General features: G+C 49.4%; 1 pseudogene; it reads right to left on the reverse strand.

The window, feature by feature from the left end:
- Positions 1–1,392: 1,392 nt before the first annotated feature.
- On the reverse strand, positions 1,393–2,383 carry LOC142439855 (large ribosomal subunit protein uL10 pseudogene; annotated as a pseudogene).
- Between the last annotated feature and the right edge of the window lie 12,058 nt (positions 2,384–14,441).

Here is a 14,441-nt window from a genome sequence, read left to right on the forward strand (position 1 = left end):
TTGGAGAGCAGGGCTAATCCTCTCCCTGAAATACCATGAGACCAGTAGAACTAGATGGTGCCCCGCTACTGTTCCCAAACGTTTCAATGAAGGAATCAATAGATGATCCCTGACCAAAAGTGTTTCGGGACTGGGGAGCAGGATGTGGACCAGGATTGCAAATTCTCCCAGGATCCAGACTACTGGATCTATTGAGACTGGAGGAACACCACCAGGCCCAACCCTGAATGTGTAGCTCTGAGAAGACACTTCACCTGAAGTGTCCCCCTCAAGTCATCTTTCAATTAGCCAGCTGTCCAGCTAACCTAGGAAAGTCCTAGTAAACTAGTAAGGCGTGCTCACCAAGCCTTCTCAAGTTGTCGACAGTAGAACGTCTAAGTCAATGGAGGGGGCAGGGCGCGTCACACGGTGTGGGATGGGGAGATGGACGGATGGTATGCCACGTTGTTAAATTGTGCTGGTAGAACAGCTCCACGTGTTTTTAATTGTAGTACAAACGCGAAATGTACTTTTGTGCTGGGATGAGCTCCATTAACCCACACGTAACTTTAATCAAAGTTAGTAAACCTTTATTAGCTGGCGGCCACAGGGCAGCTAGAGCCTAATTCTCCCAAGACTGAGTGCTGAAAGTGGGAGGTTTGCACACTATGGAATCAACAAGGCATAGGGAGCAGGGGGAGTCAAGCTGTATGGAGAAAGAGGGGGGACTTGGATACAAAGCCAGGTGGTGTTATGGTATTGGGAAATAGGGAACCTTACAAAAATAGAGCAGGAGGTTTAGACTCATCCGCGGCAATCTCAAGAATCAATGACAACGGCTCAGCAGTTACAGAAAACAGCAGTTTCTAGACAGTGACAGTAGTTGCAATGTGGCCATACTGGGATCAGCGCAAAATGGTCACACTCAAGCTCATTAGCACAGTGTGGTTACATTGTTCACGGAGCTACATGGACTACTACATCATGGTTACATTGTGGGTAATTGTGGTCACTACGGTGCTGCCACCCCACTGCCTCCAAGTCCAATCTGACTGACTTGGCCGGAAGCTGCCAAAATTCCAGGAGCAAATGGCTTCTTCATCTTTCTCCCCAAGGGCGGGATTTCAACCTTGCAGTAAGCGGGCCAAGGCTTACCGGACAGTGCCCCCGGACGCTGCTAAGGGCAGGAAAAGAAAGCTCTGAGATTTATGGGAGGTGGAAAAGGGCACCAACCAGCACATGTAAGAAGCCCTGGGCTGTCATGGGTACATGCCGGTCTGAGATCCGAGCTGTTGGCAGTTCAAAACCACCAGCAGCTCATCAGGAGAAAGACTGGGCTTTCTCCTCCTCCTCCTCCTCCTCCTCCTCCTCCTCCTCCTCCTTCTTCTTCTTCTTGAAAGAACTAAGCCATTTTTATTTCCTTGTTTCACAAATCAAGCTGGCTGCTTTGGTGTTTTTTGGTGACTCGTCAAAGAGACCAAATCCCATGTCCTCGTCCGACTCTTCCGATTCCTCCTTTGCTTTCTTGCTGGGCCAGGGCCAAAGCAGCAGGAGCAGCAGCACTGGTGGCGGCAGCCACAGAGGCATCGGCCACAAGTACAGACGGGTTGGCCAAGAAGGCCTGCTTGACCTTTTCAGCCAGTGGGAAGGTGTCCTCAGTCTCCACAGACAGAGCCAAGCCCCGCTTGTACCCATTGATGATTGAATGGGGCACAGAGGCGGCAGTTGGGTAGCCAATCTGCAGACCCAGGCTGGCAACATTGCGGACACCCTCCAGGAAGAGGGTGTGCGGAGCTTCCTCTAGGATGTCAAGCACTTCCAGGTTGTAGATGCCGCCACTGTCAAACACCTGTTGGATGATCAGCCCCAAGGAGGAGGGGCGATGCTCATTCAGCATGTTAGCAGGGTGGCTTCGCTGGCACCCACTTTGTCTCCAGCCTTGATCAGCTGTACCTCACTCAGGATTTCAATGAGGCCTCTGGAGATCTTCGTGGTACTTCCCAAAACCTGGAAGAAGGAGGTCTTCTGAGGACCCAGGCCCGGTTCTGAGCCGGCACAGTCACCTCACACGGGGCGATGGCACCGGCACGATGGCACCTGGCACCTTGTTGGCCAGCAGCATGTCCCTGATCTCAGTGAGGTGTTCCTTGGTGAACACAAACCCCACATTCCCTCCAATAGGGGGCAAGTTTTCCCAGAGCCGGGCTGTTCTCCAGGTGCACCCGGATGGCCTTGCGCATGGGGCTGGTCCTGCCCATTGGGGAGGGACCTGCGGATCTGCCGCATCTGCTTGGAGCCCACGTCATCCGCTCCCACAAGGAAGCGTTTTGGATAATCATCTGAAAAGTTGGATTCTTTTAAGGAAGTACTTGGACTTCCAGGTCGCCCTGTCTTCCCTGGGCATCACGACGGCGTGTCCAGGATTGCCAAGCGGGGTTTAAAGATGTTGTCACTCTAAGAGGACGGACGCCTGGCGAGCTTCATCTTCCTGTTTTATTTTAGTTTACAAAGTATATTTATTTATACATATGATCTCATTGGATTTTTTTAAATATGTAATCATTTTAATGGGGGTCCTTACAACTCTTGTTACAATGCACACATCAATTGTATCCGGCATATCCGTACATCTATCCCATCGTTCTTTTCTAGACATTTACTTTCCATTGAGCCCTTGGGATCAGCTCCTCCTTTATTCCCCTTGCCTTTCCCTCACCCACCCACCCACTCCTGGCTCCTTGATAGATTGTTAATTATTTTCAGATCTCACACCGACAGCTGTCTCCCTTCCCGTCTGGTTTCTGTTGTTCTTTTCCCTGGATGGGGAAAGAGTGGGCTTTCTACTCCAGTAAAAACAGTTATCGTCTCAGAAACCCACAGGGAGGTCACTGAAGGTCAGCGCCCACTCGATGGCAGTGAGGTTTGTTTGCTTTTTTTATTGCCTGTGAAGAAAAGTGGGTGGGTGGAGGTGTCTGGTTCCTGGATAAACACCCTGAATGTGGAGGAGACCCTCTTGACAGTGGTTAAGCATGTGTGCAGGGTGGGCTGCGAGGGGGTGAGGCAGAGGCGACGGGGAAATGGGATCTTTATAGCAAAATGTTCAACAAAACCAAATTTTTATAAAAAGAACACTCCTACCGTTTTATTCTGGGGAAAAAAAGTCACATACAGATAATTTGCCAAGTGATTGGGAATAGAGTAGTGATTTAGGAAAGATACTTCTCTGTTGGAGCTTTTTAGGCGTTGGGGGTTTGTGACCACGCAGATGTATGAGGCATTTTAAACGTGTAGGTTTCCAGACAACAATAAGCCAAGACAAGAAAGGGGGAGGGAAGAGAGCCAGAGACCAAGAGGGGAGGGAAGATCAGGGGCGAGATCTAGGTTGAGGTCTGGGCCCTTCCAGGATGTGACATTGGCAAGAGCCTCAGCACCTCAGCACCTCGTTTCCCTGTTTGCAGGGTGGCCCAGAGTGCTCATGATGTAGGCATTGTTATCCTCTTTACCGTTTCCTTAGTGAATCCGGGCGGTTTGCCCTGTGGGACAAAGGCCACTGAGCACGTGCGCACGCGCACGTGTGCACACACACACACGCGCACACACACATACTGGCACACTTCCCACACTCCCACGCTGGTGGGCAGTTCCCTGAAGAGGTGTATCCAGCTCTTCCTGGGGGCCCAGCCCAGGCCCTGAGTCATCCTGTGTTGTGTGCCCTGAGTCACAGAGGCTCCTGCCCTAGGGCTGACCCCCCTGCTGACCCCATAGGAGCAGAGGGTGAGAGGAAATGACATGGTTCGTCTTGTGGACAGTGGGAATCAGACCTAAACCCAGAGTCCCTCTGGCTTGTCTGGGAAGGCCTGGGCATGCAGCCAGCCACAGAACATATTCCACCCCGGTTTTTCCACCTCGGTCACCGTATACGCCCACTCTTGGCCTCAGGCTACTAGCTCCAGGAAGCCTTGGTGTTGTTGGGCGCCCTTGAGTTGAATCGACTCATAAGGACTGAGTCCAACAGCTCGGAGGCCACATGTGACCTCCTCTGGCTACACTCGGGAGAAGCCGAAGCTGTCTCCCCACCAGCCCAAGGTAGATGGCCATCCTTCTCTGCCCTCTTCTGGCACCAACTGTTCCTCCCACTCTGCTGGCTTCGAGCATTCATTGCAATGACTACTGACTACACAGAACTCACAGGAAAAAAACCCGACCCAAGTCATGGTATTCTCCATCACCTCATATGCATGTGAAAACTGGACATTTAGGAGGACCGTAGAAGAAATCGATGCATTTGAATTGTGGAGCCGGAGAAGACTATTGACAGTACCATGGACTGCTTGCTAAAAGGACAAACCCATCTGTATTGGAAGAAGTGAGGCCAGAGTGCTCCTTAGCGGCAAGGATGGCATGATGTCCTCTTACATCCTTTGGGCATATTGTCAGGAGAGACTGGTCCCTGGAGAAGGACCATGACGTTCAGTGACGTGGAGGGGCCGTGAAGAGAGGAAGACCCTCGGCATGATGGATTGACACGTGGCCGCAACGATGGATTCAGACACAAGAACAATTGTGAGGATGGCGCAGGGCCGTGCAGTGTTTCCTGCTGTTGTGCATCGCAGAACTATGGGTTGGACTGACTCCATGACACCGTAGGGGAGTCCACAGGCCACCACAAGTCAGGATGAGAAAGCAGTAAGGATTCAGTCATTGGCCTATAGCCACAAGTCTCTCTCTCCCTTCAGCCTCTTGCCTCTCAGCCACGTGGCCCCTTGGTTCCTCCAGGAAGCCCACCCACTGCTCTGCCTCAGTGTCACCCTAGGCTCTGCTCCTCTGTTCTGTCTCGTGGTCTCCTTGCCTCAGCCTCTGGTCTCAGGGTGGCATCATCTCTGCTGCCTTTGCCACTTCCGGCCAGGATTTTGAAAGTGCCCCCTGGGGGTTCTTCTTCCTCGATGGTCCTGGGAACTCTCTCTCTCCCTGCTTCTGAGACGACTCCTCATTCTTACAGCCAGGGAGTGAGGACTGAAGTAGACCAATCTCCTATGTGCATGCCCCACACCCCAATCATTTGATGGGAGTTACAGAGACAGGGATAGAATAACTCTGTTAAGAAATGTCATGGGCAGGGGAGGGTATTGTTTATATCTCCACAGGGAAAGAGGGACCAGACTTCAACCCAGTGCCGCGAGGTGTGAATGCAACATTCCGGCGTGGAGTAGGGAACCAGTGGAGAGGTCTGGGGGGCTGGCCCCAGTGTCAAATACTAAGTGGATGCCTGCCCCTCCCACCAGAAGAATTTATTTCAAAAGACGGCATTGAATCTGAGGCTCCGGGAGAGGGACATATCTGATTGGAGCACACGGGAGCAGATGAAGGGGGAGGAGGAGAGAGTGGAGCACAGCCTGGCCCACCAGGCCTTGAGAACGATGAACGCAATTAAAGCAGCCAGTCCACAGAGAGGACCACATGGCCAACCCCACTATGAGACATAACGCCCCTCACTGACCCATGGCCCTGCGGGGGACAGCACCAGAGACACAGAGTGGGAATTGCACCTGACCTGATCCCGCCACACCGAGGCAAAGCACTGGGCGAGTGCAGTGGAACAGCAAGGGAATGGAGCAGCAAGGTCCCCAGGGAATGCTGAAAGTGGACTTTGGGGCAAGGGCGTGGTGCCCCAACAGACTGGACTGGAAAACACTCCTAAAGGCCAACAAACGATCCTTGAACTGACTACAAAAAAAAAAAAAAGAAGAAATTTCATGAGCGAAGGAGCGAAGGGGGGTGTGGGGGGGGAAGTTCCACAGAACAAAACACTGCATAGGGTTTGTGCGTCAGAACCCACTCAACAGCACCTGACAACAATGGCAACCTACATACCAATCACCCCCGGCTGGCCGCTGGCCGCTGTCGAGTCCATGTGTGTCAGAGTAGGCCTGGGCTCCCTAGGGGTTTCCACGGCTGGTTTTTCTAAAGTAGATCACCAGACATCTCTTCCAAGGTGCCTCTGGGTGGATTCAAACCTACAGCCTTCGGGTTAGCAGCCGAATGAATGAACTGTTTGCACCACCCATGGACTCCCGTGTAGGAACCTTGAAAACATTGCGCTGAGTGAAGTTAGTCTGACACAAAAAGATACATGTTGTCCGATCTCACCACTATGATTTATCCAAAGCAGGTGAGTGCGTGGAGACTCCAGTAGATTAGAAATGGCCGGTGAATGCTTCAGAGGTATTGGAGTTTTTGGGGAGATGACAAATGCCAGGAAATAGATGGTGGTGATGGTGGTACAGCATTGTCAGCGTCATTATGCCACCGCGTGGCACTCAGGTACTTACACATGCTTAGGATGTCCCGGATGGCCCTGGGAATCATGCTGAGTGAGAGAGATTGGTCGCCAAAGGATAAGTACTATGTGGCCTGATGCACATGAAATATGCATCTACATAGGAACCAAGGGTTATTAGTGTTTATCAGGGGTGGGAGTGGGGAAGTAAAGGGGGCTTCTGTTCAGGGGGAATGTGTTGGACTTGTTTCTCTGGAGGAGCTAAACTACTGGAGCATATTTACTTGGATACATATACAGAGAGAGATTCATTTCAGGTAAATGGCTCATGAAGCTGGAGAGGCTGGAAAATCCCTAGTCCATGGACCAGGTGTTATGCTAAAGGCTTCTCCTGACTCATGGGGTTTCCAGGGCTGCTGAACTCAAAATCTGCAGGTATGGCAGAAGGCTGCTGGATCATGGGGTTGAAGGAGCTGGCAAACCCAAAAATCTACAGACAAATTTCAAAGTCAGGGGCAGGCTCTGGCTCACCTCCCAAGAACCTAAGATCAGAGAGTAAAGTTTGCTGCAAGAGAGAGGAGAGGGAAAGGAAAAGGAGGAGGGAGAAGAAGCAGAAGCAGAAGCAATAGAAGCAGAGAAGAAGAAGGAGGAGGGGGAGGAGGGGGAGGAGGAGGAGGAGGAGGAGGAGAAGGAGGAGAAAGAGAAGAGAAAACTTTGCCAGAACATCCTTACATCTACTCCTCACTTACCGATATTTCAGTATCCAACATCTCACATTATGGCAATAATAAAAACTCTACTATCGGATGGTTTTATACATTAACAATGTGCATCTGGCAGCAACAAACGCCAAGATGCCAGGCAGGAGGGGTGCCATGATAGTTAAGACTCTGTGCTAACTTGGCTGGGCCATGCTTCACAGTGGAACGATAGCTGTAATCTTCCTCCATTTTCACGTCATGATGATTCTCACAGTGATTGGTCTTTGGGACCAAGCCATGTTGATAAGTCAAGAGTGGGTATGTTTCTTTTGTTCATATATTTGGTTCATGATGCCAGGCAGTATCACAGATGTGGAGGGGGAAAAATAAGCCAGGAGGGGTATCAGGAGTGGGTGCACAAGGGACATAATTTTAAAACAAGGAAGTTGGAGAAGACCTCCCAGAGAAGGTGATGTTTGAACAAAGATCTGAAGGGGGTGAGCAAGGAGCCTTGCGGGTATCTTGGGGGGACAATATTCCAGGCAGAGGGACCAGCATGTCCAAAGGTCCTGAGGAAGCTGTGCTTGGTGGAACCTTTCTTTTCTGCCTTGACTTTTGCGCTCTTCGTGAATAACGACCTTGATCTCGTCCCACAGCTCCTCTGGTCTCCAGTCATTCGTGGTCCGTGCGTGAAATCTCTTCTTCAAACGTTCTCTAAATTCACGTGGGAGAGACTCAAGGATGTGCTTGGCTCTCGTGGACAGGCTTGACTCTTCTTCAGCTTCGGCTTGAACCAGCATCGGAGAAACTGATGGTCTGTTCCACAGTTGGCCCGTGGCTTCATTCGTTTGCTCTGTCCGCAGACGCAGTCAATTTGATCCCTGTGTATTCCATCTGATGAGGTCCACGTGTGTAATTGCTCTTTGTAGTCTTGGAAAAGGGGTGCTTCCCATGAGCAAGTTCTTGATCTTGCAAAATTCCTTGCTGAAAGTAGGGAGGACTTGAAACCCTTGCTGATGAAGATCAAGGATCCCAGCCTTCAGTCTGGCTTACAAGTCAATGTAGTCAGGCTCCAAATCCTCACAACTGGACCGATAGGTGTCTCTTTGAGGACTAAGATGCGCCTGACCCAACAAGGGATTGGTGGTATTTTCAATCCCCTCACATGCTTGTGAGAGCTGGACGTTGAGTATGGAAGCCTGAAGAAGGTTCTATATATTTGAATTGTGGGGCTGGCAAAGATGATTGAAATACCACGGACTGCTAACAGGACAAACAGATCTGTCTTGGAAGAAAGAAAGCCAGAGTGATCCTTTGAGGCAAAGATGGCAAGGCTACACACTTTGGACAGGTTGCCAGCAGAGACCAGTCCCTGGAGAAGGACGTCACGCTCAGAGACCAGTCCCTGGAGAAGGACCTCATGCTCAGAGGCCAGACCCTGGAGAAGGACATCACGCTTGGTAGAGCGGAGGGCCAACCAAAAGAGAGGAAGGTCCTCAACATGACGAACTGATACAGTGGCTCTAAGAGTGGGCTCAAGCACAAGGGCAATTGCGAGGATGCTTTATTCTGTTGTGCACTGGGTCCCTATGAGTCACCAAGGTCCTATTTTCCAACTAGTGATCCCTTACAGGAGCCCTGGTGGTGTAGTGGTTACGTGTTGTGTTGCCACCTTTGAGGTCAGCAGTTTAAAACCACAGCCGCCCTTCAGCAGAAAGACAGGGCTTTCTACTCCTGTGAAGAGTTATAATCTCAGAAACTCACAGTGGCACGCCGTGTCCTATAGAGTCACGATGAGTCAGCATTGACTCGATGGCAGTGAGGTGTGGGGTGTTTTGGGATCCGTCTTTGTTTCTTTCTTATCGCTATCGTTCATCTTGATAGCATGCTTGAACAACTTCAGATGGCAGCAGTTTGGTTTTTTTTTTTAGATCGTCAATGCCTTCCCCGTTGGCACGGGTTCACAGCCTCAGAAACGCCGTGAAGGCTTCCACGGGTTGAAGCGCGCTTGGCGGCAATGGGCTTGGCGTGAGTTGGTGTGAGTGGCTGGTGCATACATTGAAGTAACAGTCATGTTGATGGCCTGCCTTGTATGGACACTGTCTTAGATATCCAGTGTTGTCCAAACAGGAGTATCACAATCCAGTGGCTTTCCCCCAGAGAAACGTGTTCTCTCGCAGTTCAGAAAGAAGGCCCTTGTCTCCTTTCAGTACCTGTAGGCCCAGCATGGCTTGGGGATCTCCAGGTATCTTGGTATCCATCTCCCCTGGAACCAGATGGCTGGCAGCATGGAGGCCTACACAGGCCCAGAAGAAGCACCCCAACCTCACCCTTCTATCTTGGTGGTAGCAGGTCCTGTCCCCGCCCCCTCTCCTTTTACAATATAGGGTGCTATGGGCATGGACCCGAAGAACAGTACAGTACGCTGAGTCAATGTAGTCCGTCCCAGAAGAACAAATAATGTCTGAGACTGCTACTCGAAAACGTCAAGAGAAGGTTTTCTCACTAGAAGACACATTCTCCGATGGTTACCTGGGCTAGCAGGGGCAGAGGCAAAGGCCGGGGGTCCAGCCCCACAGTCGAACGGGTCCCCAGGAGCAGCCTGAGCAATTAAGGAGAATAAAGAAGACTGGAGAGACAGGGGGGCCACAGAGGTCTGCCTCTGACCAGAGCACCTGATAGTTACTGTTATTTGTTTGATGATAGAAAGGAAACTAGCCAAAAAATGAGGAGCTGATACTAAAGGGCTCAAGTAGAAAGAAAATGTTTTGGAAAACGAGGATGGCAACAAATGTACCAATGTGCTTGATGGATGGTCTGTGATAAGAGTTGCATAAGCCCCTAATAAAATGATTTTTTAAAAAGAATGAAAGGCAAAGGCGGCAGATACTCTAGAGATAAGCGTCCCTGTAACAGAGCATGTGAGAAGCCAGGAGTCTGTAGGAGACAATGTAGCATTTTGCAGACTGTCTATGAAAAGAATCTGTTTCCTGGAGAAATGTGTGCATCTGGGCCTTATCAGTGGACCTGAGATCCGGGGAGGTCTATCTCTCAACATAGTGCCGGTTTTCCGGGTGCTAGAGGCACGAGAGTAGAGAACAGGCCACTGACACCTTCTTCCAGGTCCTCAGTTTCCCACAAAAGTCACCAGATACAGGGTAAAAACAACATCAACAACAAGCAAACAAACAAAACTATCCAGTCCGAGGCAGACTTACAATGGCCCTACAAGACCGGGGAGAACTTCCCCTATGGGTTTCCGAGATGATAATTCCTTACGGAAGCAGAAAGCTTCCGTTTTCTCCCACAGGGTTCCGAACTGCTGACCTTGCAGGTAAGCAGCCCAACACGTAACCACTTCCCCATCAAGGCTCCGGGCTGGAAGGCAAACAGGTGTTAATGTGAGGGAAGCGGAAGGCAACACGCAACATACAATGGGAGTTCGGCGAAAAATGATGGAGCAGGGAAGACACTGGGAGAGGTGCCAGAGCTACAAGCAAAGGAGGCAAATACTGTGATCCACACAATCCCGCAGACCCACGGTTTAACCAGGTGTGGGAGGCGTGGGAATACACCTGTGAACATGTGTATAGATGTGTCCGAGGATATTTGCATTGAGTACTTACCTTGACATTGAACCGTGCAGGAAGCATCAATAGAAGGAATACACAGAGTCACTCAAAAGAATCGGTCGACGTTCAACCATTTCAAAAGGTAGCACACTGTGGGACACAGGAAAATCTCTCCCAAGTTGTCTCCCCCAAATATACGCCAAACCCAAGACTCCGCTTGCTACACATGGCAAACAACTATACTCTTGGAGGTCCATGAAAGTAGGTCAGAGGTAATTCTCTCTGAGGGTTATCAACCATCTAGAGCAATCAGACTTTGTAGTCTGTGCCATCCTAAGTAGGGCCCATGCCCTTCTGATAAGAATAGGAGAGCCCAGGGAGGTCAAGTCCACTCAAGGGTGACCAAGGTTCGGCTGCCATATTGACTCTAGGGTCCACCCATCTTGTCACATATACCCCTAGTCCCTCCCCTTCCTATTCTGTGCACACCCCTAGCTCATCCCCTTCCATCACGCTTATGCCTATTGTACAACCCCTTCCTGTGATGTGCGTGGTTACATGTAATCACGCCCCCGAAGTATCTATGGGCCTTAGCCAGAAATAGAGAGGCTCTCCTGCCCTCTCTGCCCGTGCTGTGCACACATCTGGCTGGTGAGCTCATGGCCGTCCAGGAGGTGACCATGCTACCATGAAATGTGTCTGACTGCTTTGTTTTACTTTCTCCTCTATCTCTCTTATTCTCTATGACTTTACTAGAGCCTTTATATGTTTTAACCGTACAATTGCGCTTACCAAACCCGTGATTAGTTGTGGGGGCTGGTTACTCCCACAGCATCCGGTCAAGAACCAATGGCAGTGAAGGCAGAAGTCCAAGCTCCACTGACGACATTAGTTCAAACTAAGGTTCCAGGAATTGGAACCAGCTGAGATGCCACCTGAATGCCAGCTGAGATGTTTCCACCAGGTGATGCTGCCCTGGATGCACTCAGTAGCCAAGGTAAGAAATCTGGAAGACAGCAACCTGTCCAGCCAAGTGTAAGAGGCCCATGTTGGTACCCATTTCAAAGAAAGGTGACTCAACAGAATGCAGGAATTATGGCATAATAACACTAATATCACATGCGTGGATAAGCATATGATGGGAAGGACAGACACTCAGAACTGGAACAAAAGCCAGAGCAAGCAGCAGACAGACCCACAGCGAAGGCTATCCTTCAAAGAACCGCCTTGCTTACTTAAAAATGTCTGTAGCTCACAGGCAGATACACATAGACAGGACACACCCGTACACACACACACACACACACACACAGATCGATTCAAAGCACACCTTACACAAAAATTGCCTCATTAACATACCCAATAACCCTGATTGAGTCGTGGTTATGTGTGGGGCTGCTGTTAGGTCAACATTTCAAAACCACCAGCTGCTCCGAGGGAGAGAGACAGGGCTTTCTACTCCTTTAAGGAGCTACAATCTGGGAAACCAGGAGGGGCGTTTCTACCCTGTCCTGTAAGGTGGCTAGGAGTCAGCATGGACTCAAGGGCAGTGAGTTTGGCTTTGCACATGCCCAAATGGGACCCTAACCATAGATATTGGGGTGAGGAGTCACAACACATATTTGTGTGTGTGTGTGTGTGTGTGGCCAATTCAATTCCTAACCCTTCCCATTTCAAGATCCTGAAGTCACCCCTGCAAAGGTTCTTTGTCCGCTCAAGAGTCCACTGTCAAGGTCCCAGGGATTACGAAAATTTTTTTAAAAAGTCAGCCTCCGGGAGGGAGGAAAAAAGAGGAGGCAGGCTCCAGGTTCCAGGGAGGATCCTGATAGGCTCCTGCCTGGAGCTGCCCTGGCCGTAAAGGACATTCTTGGCACCATGGATGAAACTGGAATATGGACTGTAGATTAGATAACAGTATATGCTGGGGTCAAATTTCCTCAAGTTGCAAACAATGCCGTGGTTACATAAGAGAGTGTCCTTGTTCTGCATAGAAGGGCAAAGATGTCCCGTGCCTGCAGCGTGATGGCAATGGGCCAGAGAAAGATACTCAGATACAAGTGTCTCTGTGTAAATGAAAGGCCCTCAGAAGAGTTACAGAGAAAGAATCTATCTTGTTTATTATTTTTTACATGAACTTTTCGAAGCCTCATCATACACGTATATATATATATATGTTCATTATATTATACACCTTGGCATATCCAGCTGATTCCAATTCATAGAGAATCCAGAGGAAAGGTAAAAATGCCCTGATGGGTTTCTAAGATTGTAGCTCTTTTTTTTGGGGGGGGGGGGCTCATATAACTCTTATCATAATCCACACATACATCCACATCCACTGTGTCAAGTACATTTGTACATTGGTTGCCATCATTATTCTCCAAACATTTACTTTCTACTTGAGCCCTTGCTATCAGCTCCTCATTCTGCCCCCTCCCTCCCCACTCTCCCCTCCCTCTTGAACCCTTGATAATTTATAATTATTTTGTCATGTTTTACACTGACCGACATCCCCCTTCACCCACTTTTCTGTTGTCCGTCTCCCAGGGAGGGAGTTATAGGTAGATCCTTATAATCGGTTCCCCCTTTCTACCCCACCTTCCTTCTACCCTCCCGGTATCACCACTCTCACCCCTGGTCCTGAAGGGATCATCTGTCCTAGATTCCCTGTGTGTCCAGTTCCTATCTGTACCAGTGTACTTCCTCTGGTCTAGCCGGATTTGTAAGGTAGAATTGGGATCATGATAGTGCGGGGGAGGAAGCATTTAAGAACTAGAGGGGAACAAAATGAGGAGCTGATGGCAGGGGCTTAAGTGGAGAGCAAATGTTTTGAGAATGATGAGGGCAATGAATGTACAAATGTGCTTTACACAATTCGTGTATGTATGGATTGTGATAAGCGCTGTATGTGCCCCTAATAAAATGATACAAAAAGAAAAGGTATTTGAAAGGGAAAAAAGAACTAAAGACAGTTGTTATGCTTCATCGTTGCTACACTGCACCCTGAGTGGCTCGTCTCCTCCCCGCGTCCCTTCTGTAAGGGATGTCCAGTTGTCTACAGATGGGCTTTGGGATTGCAACTCTTTTTTTAAAAAAAACATTTTATTAGGGGCTCATACAACTCATCACAATGCGTACATATACATACATCAATTGTGATTGTAACTCTTTACAGGAGTAGGAAACCTCATCTTTCTCCCATGGAGTGGCTGCTGGTTTCAAACTGATGTCCTTGAGACTAACAGCCCAGTGAGTAACCATTATGCCACCAGCTCCCACATATGGTATATACATACACACACATATATATAAATCAAACACAAATACTGCCTCAATTAAAAACTCATAGCCAACAAAATAAAAATAAACTCATAGCCATCAGGTCAATTCCAATAGTGGGTGCGGAGGAAGCATTTAGGAACTAGAGGAAAGTTGTATGTTTCATCGTTGCTACACTGCACCCTGACTGGCTCATCTACTCCTCGTGACCCTTCCGTAAGGGGATGTACAGTTGCCTACAGATGGGCTTTGGGTCTCCACCCCGCACTCTCCCTCATTCACAATAATAGGATTTTTGTTCTGATGATGCCTGATACCTGATCCCTTCAATACCACGTGATTGCGCAGGCTGGTGTGCTTCTTCCATGTGGGCTTTGTTTCTTCTGAGCTAGATGACTGCTTGTTTACCTTCAAGCCTTTAAGACCCCAGATGCTATACCTTTTGGCAGCGGGCACCATCAGCTTTCTTCACCACATTTGTTTATGCATCCGCTTTGTCTTCAGCCATTGTGTCGGGAAGGTGAGCACCATGGAATGCCAGTTTAATAGAACCAAGTATTCTTGCATTGAGCGAGTACTTGAGTGGAGGCCCAATGTCCACTTGCTACCTTAATACTAAACCTATAAATAGAT

This window comes from Tenrec ecaudatus, chromosome 1, assembly GCF_050624435.1.
Source record: "Tenrec ecaudatus isolate mTenEca1 chromosome 1, mTenEca1.hap1, whole genome shotgun sequence".
In the NCBI taxonomy this organism is placed as follows: Eukaryota; Metazoa; Chordata; class Mammalia; order Afrosoricida; family Tenrecidae; genus Tenrec; species Tenrec ecaudatus.